Consider the following 15,702-nt stretch of genomic DNA (forward strand, 5'->3'; position numbering starts at 1 on the left):
GACACTTTATGTCACGGCTTGAATATTAACGTAGACCGTCAAACGGTTGTAGATCGTTACATATTGGTATAGAGTCAATCACTATACCGATTTCCTTTCCTTCGATGAAGGTACCTGCCGATTCGAGAGTATAACCTCGCGTTCAGAGAACGAAATTGGTATCCATTTGAGTGGCGGGCACCTTAATGGTTTTTTACAAATTGGTAATGTTGAGCGACGGTTTCACGGCCTGCTTTCATATTCGAACCGTGTATTAACATGTCTATTGCCAATTCTGTTCAGCGGATTTAGTCCCAGGATATCTGGTTTGACTCACGAAATCGCAGGGTAGGGGTAGCATTTGACTTACACGTTCGTCTCTCCACAGAAGGTGGCAACGTTCTCGAGCGATTTGGCCCTCAGTTTTCTAATTCATAGATGAAGTCAAGGTGCCCGCCACTAAAATTTAAACTAATTTCCTTCTCTATACACGAAGCTATGCTGTCGAAACTGTGGGTTAGCTTTTCGGAAGGTAAGTACTTTTGTATTGTTTGACTCTACACCAATCCGTAATGAGCAACAACGATTTGACTGTGCACTTTAATACTTATAGCGCGAAACAGTGTATCAAAAAGCTTACTGTATAGCGGATAAACTCTCGAAAAACCTGGTTTGACTCTCAGAATTACAGGGCAGGCGAAGCGATTGACTTAGACGTTCGACTCTCATAGACGGCGTTAACGTTCTCGAACTGTTTGACAATCGAGATTCTAATTCATGAAAGAAATTAAGGTGCCGGTCAATAAAATGTATACTAATTGGTTCCTCTGAACACGAGGGATATAATCTGGATACAGCGAGTTACGTTCTCATAAGGTAAGGCCTTCGGTAGAAGAGTGACTGCATACCAATAGGTGTCGTTCCAGAACGGCTTGACTATGTAGTTTGATATTGAAACCGTGAATTAAGCTGCCTCTTGCCAATACTGTTCAGCGGGTTAACTCCCTGAATACCTGATTTGACTCTCGGAATCACGGGGTACGTGAAGCACATGATATAGCCCTTCGACACTCGAAGAGGGTGGTAACATTCTCGAACGGATTGTCTCTTGATTTTGTAATTCATTCATGGAACTATGGTGCCCATCACAAAAATGTATACATATGTGTTTCTCTCGACTCGAAGTTATACTCCCGATACGGCGGGATAGCTTCTCGGAAGGGAAGGCATTCGGTAGCAGGTTTCACGTTATGCGAGTAAGTAATGCTCTTCAACGGTTTGACGATCTGCTTTAGCATTCATACCCTGAATTAATTTATCCGTTGCCAGTAGCATACAGTGTGCTGACTCCTAGAATACCTTGTTTGTCCTTCGGAATAACAGGATCAGTGAAGGTATTGACGTGTGCATTCGACCCTCTGAGACGGTGGTTACGTTCTCGAACGGTTTGACCATCGATCTCCTAATTCATGCCTAAATTTAATGTTTTCGTCACTAGAATTCATACTAATTCTTCCTTCTGAACACCCTGTTATATTCCAGTTAAAGCGGGTTAGCTCTTCAGATGGTAAGGTCTTCGGTAAAACGTTTGACTTTGCAGCAATTGGTGACGTTCTCAATCGAATTGACGATTTACTTTAATATTCAAACAGTAAACTATGGTGTCTATTGCCAATACTGTTCAGCCGATTTATTACCGGAATACCTGGTTTGAATCTGGGTATCACTGGATAGGTGTAGCTATTGGCTTATCCGTTCGAACCACATAGAGGAAGGTAACATTCTGATGAACATTTCGGAAGGTAAGGCCTGCGGCAAAGTTTGAAACCATTCCAATAGGTAACGCTCTACAAAGGATTGACTCTGTACTCTAATATTTACACCGTGAAATAGTGTGTCTAATGGCCATACTGAGCAGCTGATTTCTCCCGGAATGCCTGGTTTGTATTTCTGTATCACAGTGTTGGGTGATGCTATAGACTCAGCCGTTCTATTCCTAAACAAGGTAGTAACGTTCTCGAACGGTTTGACTTTCGGTCTTGCTATTCGTGCCTGAAAAAACGGTGTCCGGATGCTAAAATGTCCACTAATTTCTTTCCGTCAACAACGAGCAAGATACTCCCTACAGCGGGTTAACATTCTCGGCAGGTATGGTATTCGTTAAAATGAATTACTTTATACGAATTGGTTATGACCTCCGACGGTTTGTCGCTTTACTTTAACTTTCAAACCGTCAATTTTGGTGCCTATTGCTAATGCTGTAGAGCGGATGTACTCCTAGAATGCCAGGATTGACTATCTGCACCACAAGATTGTTGAAGGTATTGACGTAGCTGTGCCACTCTCAAAGATGGTGGCAACGTTCTCGAATGGTTTGCCCTTTTGTTATTGCCCTTTTTATGAATATAATGGAATCGTCTGCTAAAATGTGTAATAATTTGATCTCGTGAAAACTAAGGATCACAATGGCTGCAGCGGGTTGCATCTCGGAAGGTTTGGAAGTGGGTAAAAGGGCTGACATTATTCCAATCAGTAATGTACTCCACAACAGTTGGATTCCCTACATTAATATTCATACCGCGAATTAAGTTGTCTATTGCCAATACTGACCAGCGGATATACTGCCGAAATAACTGGTTTCACTCTCGGTATCAAAGGACAGTTGGAGGTATTGATGTAGCAGTGCCACTCTCATAGGAGCAGGTTACGTTCTCCCACGGTTTGCCCTCATTATTCCTATATATGGATGAAAATAATGTATCCGTCTACTGAAATGTGTACTAATTTAAAAACGTGAAAAATAAGGAGCACAGTCGCTGCAGGGTGTTGGGTTTTCGAAAGGTAATGTATTGGATAAAAAAATAACTTTATACGAAATGGTATTGTTCTCTGACGGTTAGACTCTGAACCGCAATATTCATGTAGTGTTGTAAAGTGTCTTTTGCCAATACTGTTCATTAGATTTAATCCCGAAATACATTGTTTGGCTCTCGGAAAGACAGGATGGGTGTGGCTATTGACTTAACCGTTTGAATCTCAAAGATGGTGGTAACGCTCTCGAACGGATTGGCCCTTGATCTTTCAATTCATAGATGAAGTTAAGGTGTCTATCACTGAAATCAAGAATAATTTCTTTCCCTGAAGACGAAGTTATATCCTCGAAACGGCGGGTTTGCTTCTCCAAAGGTAAGACCATCCGCAAAATGTTTGATTTTTTCCCAATTAGCCATGCTCTCAAACGGTTTGACGCTCTACTTTTTCATTCTAACCGTAAACTATGGTGTTCATTGGCAATACTGTTCAGCGGCTTTACTCCCAAAACACCTGGTTTGACTCTCCGAATGACTGGATAGATGAAGCTGTCGACTTCGCCGATTGACCCCCAAAGAGGGCGGTAACGGTCTGGAACGGGTTGACTGTCCATTTTTCTATTCATGCATTTAAAAAGCTGTGCGTCAGTGGAAAGGTCTGCTAGTCTGTTTCCGTAGGCACAAAGCATGATACACGATACTGCGGGCCACGTTCGAGGAATGTAAGGTATTCGATGAAAACTATAACTTTGTAACAATTGGTTATATTCCACAATGTGTTCACTCTCTTCTTTAATATTCAAACCGTGAAACAATGTGTCTGTTGCCATTGCTATTCAGCGTATTTACTCTCGGAATACCTGACTTGACTGTCGGAATCGCAAATATTGGTGAGGCTACTGACGCAGCCGTCCGTGTCTCACAGAAGGTGGTAACGTTCTCGATCGGCATGACACTCGGTCTTCTAATGCATACATGAACTTAATGTAGCGCCACTCAAATGAATACAATCTTCTTTCTCTGAACACGAAGTTGTACTCTTGAGAATGCAGCGGGTTAGTTTATCGGAGGGTATGGCCTTCGGTAAAGCGTTTGACTTTCTCTCATTTGCTAGCTTTCTCAAACAGATTAACGCCCTATTTTAATATTCAAACCGTGAATTGAGGTATGTATCGCCAATTCTGTGCAGTGCATTTACTCCCGGAATACCTGGTTTGAGTCTCGGAGTCATATCAACCTGGAGCTATTGACTTACCTGTGCGGTTCTCAAGAAAGGTGGTAACGTTCTCGAATGGTTATACTCTCAATCTGCTCATTCATACTTAAAATTAAGGTGTCCAATCTGCTACAATCACAAGTTATTTTTATAGGTGTACATTCTGTTAGTCTCTCGCTACAGCGGCTTACATTCTCGGAAGGCAAGGTATTCGGCATAAAGTTTAACTCCATTCCAAGTTGTAAAGTTATACATCGGCTTGAATCACAACTATTATATCCACACCGAGAAATGGAGTGTCTATTGCCAATACTGTACGGGCATTTAATCCCGGATCAGCTAGTTTAACTCTCGGATTTCGCAGTATACGTGATGCTATTAGGTTGTCCATTCGAATCGCAAAGATGGAGGTAACGTTCTCGAGTTGTTTGACTCTCGAATTTGCTAATCAGACATGAAAATAAGGTCTCCGTCTGCTAAAATGTTTGCTGATTTGTTTCTGTGAGCAGTAAGCATGACACTCGCTTCAAGGGATAATATTCCCGGGAGGTAAGGTTCTCGGTAAAAGTTTGACTTTATAACATTTGGTAAAATTCTCCGATGGCTTGCCACCCTACTTCTATATTCAAACCGCGAATTAAGATGTCTATAGCCGATACTAGTAGTTTAACTCTACATGTATAGGAAATGTTCTACAACGGCTTGGCGGCCTGCTTTATTCATCAAGCCGTGAATTGAGGTGTCTATTACCAAAATCGTACAGGGAAAATACTCCCGGAATACCTGGTTTGACTTTCATTATCGCTGGATAGGTGAAGCTACATACTTACCCGTTCGAATTTCAAAGATGGTGGCAACATTTTCTAACGGTTTGACTCACGATCTTCTTATTCACAATGAAATTAATGTACCCGTCACTAAAATGTTTACCATGTTGATCCTCTGATCACGAAGTTATACTCTCGATAAGGCGGGTTAGCTTCTCCGAAAGTTGGAATATCGGTAAGATATTTAACCCAACACGAATAGTTAATGTTCTACAACGGTTTGACGACCCGGGTTAATATTCAAACAGTGAATTGAGGTGCCTATTGCCAATAGTGAACAGCGTATTTACACCCGGAATATCTGGTTGGGCTTTCGGAACAACAGGATATGTGGAGCTATTTACTTAGCCGTTCGTCTCTCACAGAATGTGGGGTAACGTTCTCTTTCGGTTTGACGATGGATCTATTAATTCATACATGAAATTATATTGCCCGTCACTAAAATGTATACTATTCCGTACCTCTCGACACGGTGGGTTTGCTTCACCGTAGGTAAGGCCATCGGTAAAGAGTTTGACTTTATACCAGTTGACAATGCTCTCAAGCGTTGTGACGCTATACTTTACTATTCAAACCGTGAATTGAGGTGTGCATTGGCAATTCTGTACAGCGCATTTACTCATTGAATATCTGGTTTGACAATCGGACGCACACTATATGTGAAGATATTGAGTCAGCCGTTCGAATCTATAAGAAGGTGGTAACGATCATGAACGGTTTGGCACTCGATCTTCTAATTCACAGATGAAATTAAGGTGCTCGTCACCAAAATATATACTAATTTGGTTCTCTGAACAACGAAGATACACTGTCGATGCAGCGGGTTAAGTTCACGTAACGTCAGGCCATGTGTTCAAGGTTTGACTATATAACAATTGGTAATATTCTCCGACGGTTTAACTCTATACTTTAATTACCAAGCCGTGAATTGAGGAGACTATTTCCTCTGCATTTCAGCGGGTTTACTCCCGGAATACGTGGTTTGACATTCGGTACGTCAGGGTAGGTGAAACTATTGGCTTAACTGTTCGTCTCTCAGAGAAGGTGGCAATGTTCTAGAGCGGTATGAGCCTCGATCTTCTAATTCATACATTAGGTTAAGGTGCCCGTCACTGAAATAAATAATAACTTCTACCCCTGAACACATAGTTATACGCTCATGTAGATGGTGAGTTTCGCGGAAGATAAGGCCTTCGGTAATACGTTTGATTTAATACCAACTCGTAACGCTCTCAAACGGTTTGGACACCCTAGTTTAATATTTATACCGTGAAATAGAGCGTCCAATGCCAGTAGTGTACAGCAGATTTACTCCCGGAATATCACAATTGATACTCGGAATCGAGGGATAGATGAATGTATTGACGTAGCTGTTCGATTCTCAATGGAGGTGATAACGTCCGCGAACCGTTTCACCCTGGATCGTTGAATCCACAAGTGATACTAAGGTGCCCGTTACTAACATGTATGCGAACTTGCTTCTCTGAACATGAAGTTATACTCTGGACACTGCGGGTTAGTTTCACGGAAGGTAAGCTCTTCGGTAAAACGTTTGTCTCTGTACGAATAGGTAAAGCTCTACAACGGTTTGTCAATCTTCTTTAACATTGATATCACGAACTAATGTGTCTATTGCCATTACAGTGCAGCGGATATAATCCCGGTATACCTGGTTTGACTCTCGGAAACGAAGGATAAGTGTAGCTGTTGACTTAGCCGTTCGTCTCTCACTGAAGGTGGTATCGCTCTCGAACGATTTGCACCCTCGATCATCGAATACATTCATGGAGTTAACGAACCGCTGCTAAAATTTATAGTAATATGTTCCACTGAACACGACATTATACTCTCCATCCACATGGTCAGATTCACGGCCAGGTAAAGCGTTCGGTAAAGGATTGACTCGATACAAACTGATAGCACTCTCAAACGGTTTGACGATCCACTTTAATATTCATACCGTGAATTATGGTGTTTATTGACAACACAGTTTAACGCTTTGACCCACGAAATATCTGGTTGGCCTCGCAGAATCACAGGATAGGTGTAGCTATTGAATTAGCCGTTCCTCCCTTACAGATGGTGGTATGCTTATCTAACGGTTTGACCTCGAGCTTCTAATTCATTCATGAAATTAAGGTGCGCGTCACTATAATGTATACTAATTCGTCCGTCTGAACACTATGTCATACTCTGAATACGGCGGGTTAGTTTCTCCGCAGGTAGAGCAATCTCTAAAATGTTTGACTCCATACGAATTGGTAACATTCTACAACGGTTTCACGGTCTACTTTAACATTCAAGCCGTGAATTAACGTGTCGCTTGCTAATACTGTGCAGCGCATTTACCACTGGAGTACCTGATTTGTCTCTCGGAATCAGAGGATAGCTGCAGGTATTGACTTAGATGTGCGACTTTCAAAGAAGGATGTAAAGTTCTCGAACGGATTGGCGCTAGACCTTGTATATCCTTCATGAGGTCTAGGTGGCCACCACTAAAATGAATACTAATTTTTTATTTCTCTGATCACGAACTTATACTCTCGATACAGCGCATCAGGTTCAGGGAGGGTAAGGTATTCGGAAAAAAGAATGACTTTATACCAATAGGTAACGTTCTGCAACGGTTTGACGTTTTACGTTAATAATCGAACGTGATTTAAGGTGTCTATTGTACAGTAGAGCGAATTTACTCCCGGAACTGGTGGCTTGACTCTTGGATTCGCCAAATAGGTGAAGCTACTGCCTTAACCGTTCGAATTACAAAGAGGGTGGTGACGTTCATGAACGGTTTGAGCCTCGATCTTCTAATTCATACACGAATTTAAGGTGAGGACACTAAGTTGTATTGTAATATGATTTCCTAAACACGTAGGTATACTCTCGATAAGGCGAGTTAGTTTTTCGGTCGGTAAGGCATTCGGTAGAACGTTTGACTTAATAGGAATTTGTATCTTTCTCACAAGGTGTGACGCTCTATTTTAATATACCACCCGCCAATTAAGGAATCTATGACCAATACTGTACAGCACATTTACTCCCGGAATATCACGTTTGACTTTCGGAATCACGGAATATGTGAAGCTATGTCCTATGCCGTTCGTCTCTCACAGAACGGTTTGTCCCCCGATCTCTTATTTCATACACGAAGTTAATGTGCTCGTCACTGAAATTAAGACTATTTTGCTTATCTGAACACGAAGTGTTGCTCTTTGAACAGCGAGATTGCTTCTCCGAAGTCAATGCCATGGGTAATTTGTTTGACCTTATACCAATTAGCAATGATCTAAAAAGCTTTGGCGCTCTACCATACTATTCAAACAATGAATTAAGGTGTCTAATGCAATACACATCAACGGATTTATTCCAGGAATACCTGGTTTGACTCTCGGAATCCCTGGATAGATGAAGCTATTGACTTATCCTTTCGGGTTTCAAAAAGGCTGTAACCATCTTGAACGGTTTGACACTCGATTTTCTAATTTATACATGAAATTAATGTGCCCGTCTATAAAATGGACACTATTTTGATTCTCTGACCACGAAGTTATACTTTCGATACAAAGGGTTGTATTCCCGGAACGTACGTTATCCTATAATGAGGATGACGTCATAACATTTCTCAATGATGGTCGCCGATTTAACTCTCTACTTTAGTATTGAAACCGCGAATAAAGCTGTCTAATGCCAATACTGTTCGGCGGATTTACTCCCGGAAAACCTGGTCTGACTCTCGGTATCACAGTGTACGTGAAGCTATAGACTCAGCTGTTCGTTTCGCAAAGAGGATGGCAACGTTCGAGGACGATTTGACACTGGATCTTCTAATTCAAACATGTATTTAAGTGGATCGTCAAATGTATACCAATTTGCTTCTCTTATCACGAAGTTATACTCTCGATACAACGGGATAGTTTCTCGGGAGCTAACGTATTCTGCAAACAGATTGATTTTATGACAATTTGTAATATTTTCCCTCAATTTGTATCCCTTCTTTAATGCTCATGACGAGAAATTATGTGTCTATTGCTATTCCTGTACTGCGTATTTACTCCCGAAATACATGCTTTGACTTTCGAGATCATAGTATAGGTGAAGCTATTGACTTAGCCGGTCGACACCCATAGAAGGTGGTGCCGCTCTGTAACGGATTGACCCTGGCCTTCTAATTAGTATATTAAGATATGGTGCTTCCCACTAAATTTATACTAACCTGCTTCTCTGAATACAAAGTCACACTCTCTATACAGAGGTCTAGCTCCTCGGAAGCTAAGGCCGTCGTAAAAAGTTTGACTCTATACGAATAGGAGTCGTTCTGCAATGATTTGACGTCTTACGCTAATATAAAAACCGTGAACTAAGGTGTCTATTGCCTAGACTCCACAGTGGACTTACTCCCGGCTACCAGATTTACCTATCAGATTTACAGTATAGGTGAAGTTATTGACATAGCCGTTCGGCACACAGGGAAGGTGGTAACTTTCTCGATATGTTTGACACTCAATCTTATGATTCATACATGAAATTAATGTGCCCGTGTCTAAAGTGTATACTTATATGCTCCTCTAAACACGAAGACATAATCTCGATGCAGCGGGTTAGCTTCTCCGAAAGTAAGGCCTTCGGTATAAAGATTGACTATATCGCAATACGGAACGTTCAATAACGGTTTGACTCAGTTAATTAATATTCATGCCATGAAATTGCGTGTCTAATGCCAATACTGTTCAGCGAGTTCAGACGCGGACTACCTGGTTCGAATAGTATTGTGGTGAGCTAATTTTTTTGCATATGTAATATGAGAATTTGTTGTATTGAAATTTTCTACTGTTGAAAAATTTTATTAAATTTAAAATATAAATAAGCTAATTACTAAGCTTATAGATTTATAATCTATCGATATATTATAAAATAATGTTTCATATGAAATATATATTTGATAATTAATTTTATACTATTCTAGTAGAATAAATAATTAATATTATACTATTTTAGTCGAGTAGTATAAATTGATTTATTATAAATAATTAATTATATATTATTTTAGTCGAGTAGTATAAATTAATTTAACATAAATAATTAATTTTGTACTATTTTAGTGGTATAAATAATTTTGTACTATTTTAGTCGAGTAGTGTAAATAATTAATTTTATATTATTTTATTTGAGTAGAAAATAATTATAATTAAATTATAATATTAGTTTATTAAATAATTGTAATTTGAAATAAAATTTATTTTAATATTTTATATGTTTATTAATTATTTGTAATAATTTATTATATATAATAGTAATATTCCTGACAAAAGGAATATTTTGATAAGATATATACGTAAATTTATTTACTTTTATTAGTTATAAAAACATTAAAATAATTTTAAAAATTATAGTATAATTTAATTTTAAATAAATTATATAAATTAATTTTAGAATATAAACCTATAAATTTTATATATTTAATTCTTACTTCATATTTACCTCTTTTATTATTATCAGATATTATTTTATAGTGATCTATTTTTGAGACTGTAATATTTTAAAAAATTAGAATAATTAATTTAAATTCTAATAATAAATTATCGAGTTTATTGATTTTTTATATATCAATTATATCTAGAATTTTAATATTAATTTTTATAATAAATTTTATAAATTTGGTTGAAATGATTTATTTGAAAAATTTATTTACTTATTTTTCATTTGTTTCATTGATAATAAAATTTGGATTATTTCTTTTCATTCTTTAATAATTAAATCTTATGAGTTAACAAATTGGAATTGTATTTTTTAATCTGCAACTTTAATAAAATTTATTACTTTAAATTTTTATTGTTTAATTTTAAAATTAGATTATGAAATAATTTTACTTGGAATTTTTAGAATTATATATTTATCTATTTATATATTAAAATTAATTAATATATAAAAAATAATTAGATGTTCAAATTTAATATTAAATTATATACTAATTTTTGTTTATTATATTAATGAAAAATATTTTTATTTATTAATATTATTTTATATATTAATTATTTATATTTTATTATTCATATTATATAAATATAAATTTATAAATATTAATTTAAATAATTTTATATTAAATAATAAAAATAATTTAATTAATTTATTTATATTAATTTTGTTAATTTATTCAATATTACCAATTTTCTTCTTTTATTATTAAATGATTATTAATTAAAGTTTTATATATATTATTGAATATAATATATTTATTAGACATAATTTTATTAATCAGAAATATTTATTTATATTGTTATATAAATATTATTATATTTTTATTTATAAATATTAATTGTTTTAAATTTTTTATTAATTTTAATTTTAAGTTCATTTTTTTAATATTATTTTTATCAGTATTTAATATTTTAGTAGCATTTTTATTTAATATGTTATAAAAATTAAATAATTAATATATTTTATTTATATAATTTTAAATTTGTAATTTAATATTTTATAAACTATAATTAAAAATTAATAAATATAAATAGTATTATGTCTGATAAAAGAAATAAATTGTATATTTATTAATAAAAATTTCAAATTTTTAATACTATAAAAATTTTAAGTTAAATTAAAAAAAATTAATTTTCAAAATTAAATGTAAATTTCAATTTAAATTTTAATTAAGTGATTAATATCAACAAATCATAAAGATATTGGCATTCCTTATTTTATATTAGCTATATGATCAAAAATAATTGGTTCATCCTTAAGATTTTTAATTCGTGTTGAATTAAGAATTCCTGAAATATTTTAAAATAATTAGCAATTATATAAGTCTTTAATTACAAGTCATGCAATTTTAATAATTTTTTTTATAGTTATACCTTTTTAAATTGGAGTCTTTGGTAATTGAATAATTCCTTTAATATTAAGGTCACTTCCACGAATAAATAGTATTAGATTTTGATTACTACCTCCTTCATTATTGTTATTATTATGTAGATGAATTTTTAATGGGACTGGCTGATCTGTATATCCACCTTTATCTAATTATATTTTTCATTCATCTCCCTCTGTAGACTTTACAATTTTTTATTTACATATATCTGGTATTTCATCACTTTTTGGAGCTACAAATTTAATAACTACAATTATATTAGTAAAAAATTATAGATTAGAATTAGATAAAATACCTTTATTTCCTTTATCTGTTTTTATTATAATAATTTTATTATTATTATCTTTACCTGTAGTAGCAGGAGCTATTACAATATTATTATTTGACCGTAATTTTAATACACCTTTCTTTGATCCTATTGGTGGATGAAATCCTGTATTATATCAACATTTATTTTGATTTTTTGGTCATCCAGAAGTTTATATTTTTATTTTACCTGGTTTTGGATCAATTTCTCAAATTATTATAAATGAAAGTGGTAATAAAGAAGTATTTGGTAATTTAGGAATAATTTATGCAATATTAGGGATTGGATTTATAGGTTTTATTGTTTGAGCTCATCATATATTTACTATTGGATTAGATGTAGATACTCGTGCTTATTTTACTTCAGGAACTATAATTATTGCTGTTCCCACTGGAATTAAAGTTCTTTGATGATGGTTCTTAATCAACTTATTATGGTTCAAAATTTAAAGCGAATGATTCTATTATATGATGTGTAGGTTTTATTTTACTATTTGCAATCGGAGGATTAACAGGAATTATATTATCTAATTCATCTCTTGATATTATTTTGCATGACACATATTATGATGTTGCTCATTTTCATTATGATTTATCAAGAGGAGCTGTTTTTTCTATTATTTCAAGATTTATTCACTGATATACTTTAATTACTGGTTTAATATTAAATAAAAAATGATTAGTTTATCAATTTTAATAATATTTGTTGTAGTAAATTTAACATTTTTTCCTCAACATTTTTTAGGTTTAGTAGGAGTACCTCGACGTTATTCTGATTATCCTGATTCTTATTATTGTTGAAATCTATTATCTTCAATTGGTTCTATTATTCCATTAAATAGAACAATTTTTTTATTATTTTTAATATTAGAAAGTATAATTTATAAACGTTTACTATTATGTAAATTTTTTCAATCTTCCTTTGAATGATTAATAAATTATCCTCCATTAAATCATTCATTTAATGAGTGTAGAATTTTAATAATTAAAAAATTTTAATATGGCAGAAAAGTGCAATGAATTTAAAATTCAATTATATAAAATTTAATTTTATTATTAAAAATAGCAACATGAAATATATTTTTTTTTTCAAAATTCAAATTCTTTTTATTATGATCATTTAATTTATTTACATAATTTTATTATAATATTTATATTAATAATTATTGTTCTTACTTCATATTTAATTTCTGATATTCCAAATAATAAATTTATTAATTTATATTTATTAAAAAATCATTTAATTGAAGTAATTTGATCAACTATTCCAATAACAATTTTATTATTTATTTGTTTTCCATCTTTAAAAATTTTATATTATATTGATGAATTATTAAATCCTTTTTTTACAATTAAATCAATTGGTCATCAATGATATTGATCTTATTAATATTCTGATTTTAATAATATTGAATTTGATTCATATATATTAATATTTGAATCAATAAATCAATTTCGATTATTAGATACAGATAATCGAATAGATATTCCTATAAAATATCCTTTACGCTTATTAGTTACATCAACTCATGGAATTTATTCATGAACTGTACCTGTAGGTGTTAAAATTGATGCAATTCCAGGGCGAATTAAACAATTTAATTTATTTTGTTTGCATCCTGGATTATATTTTGGACAATGTTCTGAAATTTGGGGTATAAATCATAGATTTATGCCTGTTACTGTTGAAAGAACATCTTTATCTAATTTTGTAAAATGAATAAAAATAAAGTTCAATTTAAAAATTAGTGAAAATATATAACATTAAATTGTCAATTTAAAATTAATATTTTTTATTATTTTTGAAATATTTAAATCATTAAATATCTTAAATTTAAAAGAATTGATCTTCTAAATCAGTTATAGTAAAAATTACTTCTAATGAATTCCACAAATTAGACCAATTTCTTTATGTGAACTATATATTTTTATAATTTCTAATTTATTATATTCAATAATTAATTTATATTATATATTAATTAATTTAAATTATAATTTAAAAAAAATTAATTTTAACAAATGAATATTCATTTTATAAATTTATTTGAAGTATTTAATCCAATAATTAAAATAAATTCTAATAGAAATTGTATTTCTAATTGAATATTTATCTATTTTCCTATTACATTTTATGTTATTTTATTTAACAATTATTATATTATTTTAAATTGAATTAATACTTTATTTATTAAATTTATTAAATTATTATGTAAAGAATTCATTATAATTCATAGATATAATTCAAATATTATTATTTTTATGAATTTATTAATATAAATTTTTATTATTAATTTTTAGGATTAATTCCTTATGTACTTACATCAACAAGACATTTATTATTTAATTTAATACTATCATGAACATTATGAATAGCTTTAATTTTATATATAACAATTAATTGTTATAAATTATTTTTTATTCATTTAGTACCTTTAAATTCACCTTTATAATTAATAAATTTTATAGTAATTATTGAATTAATTAGAAATATTATTCGTCCTTTAACATTACCAACTCCATTATGTGCTAATTTAACTTCTGGTCATTTAATTTTATCATTATTATGCAATTTTATTTTAAATTTTTTAAGTTTAATCTTTATTTCATTTTGAACTCAAAATATATTAATAATTTTGGAAATTTTTCATATCATTTATTCAAGATTATGTATTTTCAATATTAATAATTTTATATTATTCTGAATATCAAAATTTTATGATAAAAAATAATTTTCCTTATCATTTAGTTACATTAGTACCTTGGCCCTTGTTAATATCATTAAATTTAATAAATTCAATAATTGATTTAATTATTTTAATATATATTAATATTAATTATCAATTATTAATAATAATTTTAAATACTATTTTAGTTTTTATTTTATGAATACGAGATATTATTCGCGAATGAACTTATTAAGGACATCATACAAATTATGAAATGAATTTTAAAAAATTGTGTATAATTTTATTTGATTTACAAGAATTTTTTTTTTTTATTTCTTTTTTGGAAGTTATTTTCATATATATATATACAACCAAACCAGAGGTAATTTATTATTGATAAATTTAATGAATATAGATTCCAATTTTTTATGCAGTTTATATAAAATTTTATACTTTCAATATAAAGAAATTTAAATTTTGAATTATAAAAATTAAGTATATAAAAGTAAAAATTTTACATGTAATTTCGACTTAAAAATTTGATTTATAAAAAATCTTATATATAATATGTATATATATAATAATAATTAATAAATAAATAATTTAATTAAAAAAATTAATAATATTATAAATTTTAAAATTAAAATAAATATTGATTTTATTCAATAATAATATAAATTTACTTGTAATTGCTTCTATAATAATTTTTCCAAAAATAATTTCATATAAATAACTATATTGTATTAATTTTAAATAAGATTTTTTATAAACTAAATTTAAATTTATAAAGTTATATTAAAATACTATAATATTTTTTTTAAATATTAATTTATTTAAAATTCTATTTAAAAAATCTTAATATAAATATTTCAAAAATTAATATTTTTATTAAAAAGTTTAAAATTATAATTTCTAATATAAATATTAAATTAAATATAATTTTACTTTAAAAATTCTAAAATTATTAGAATTAATATGCAAAAATTTATTAAATTATCTTCTCTAATGTAAATTAAACTTAAACTTAAATTTTTAT

The 15,702-nt window shown here is 31.2% G+C and overlaps 1 pseudogene; it reads left to right on the plus strand.

The window, feature by feature from the left end:
* Positions 1-2,444: 2,444 nt before the first annotated feature.
* On the plus strand, positions 2,445-12,309 carry LOC143220474 (cytochrome c oxidase subunit 1 pseudogene; annotated as a pseudogene).
* Positions 12,310-15,702: the final 3,393 nt, after the last annotated feature.

The sequence above is a fragment of the Lasioglossum baleicum genome, unplaced genomic scaffold (assembly GCF_051020765.1).
Source record: "Lasioglossum baleicum unplaced genomic scaffold, iyLasBale1 scaffold1036, whole genome shotgun sequence".
NCBI lineage: Eukaryota > Metazoa > Arthropoda > Insecta > Hymenoptera > Halictidae > Lasioglossum > Lasioglossum baleicum.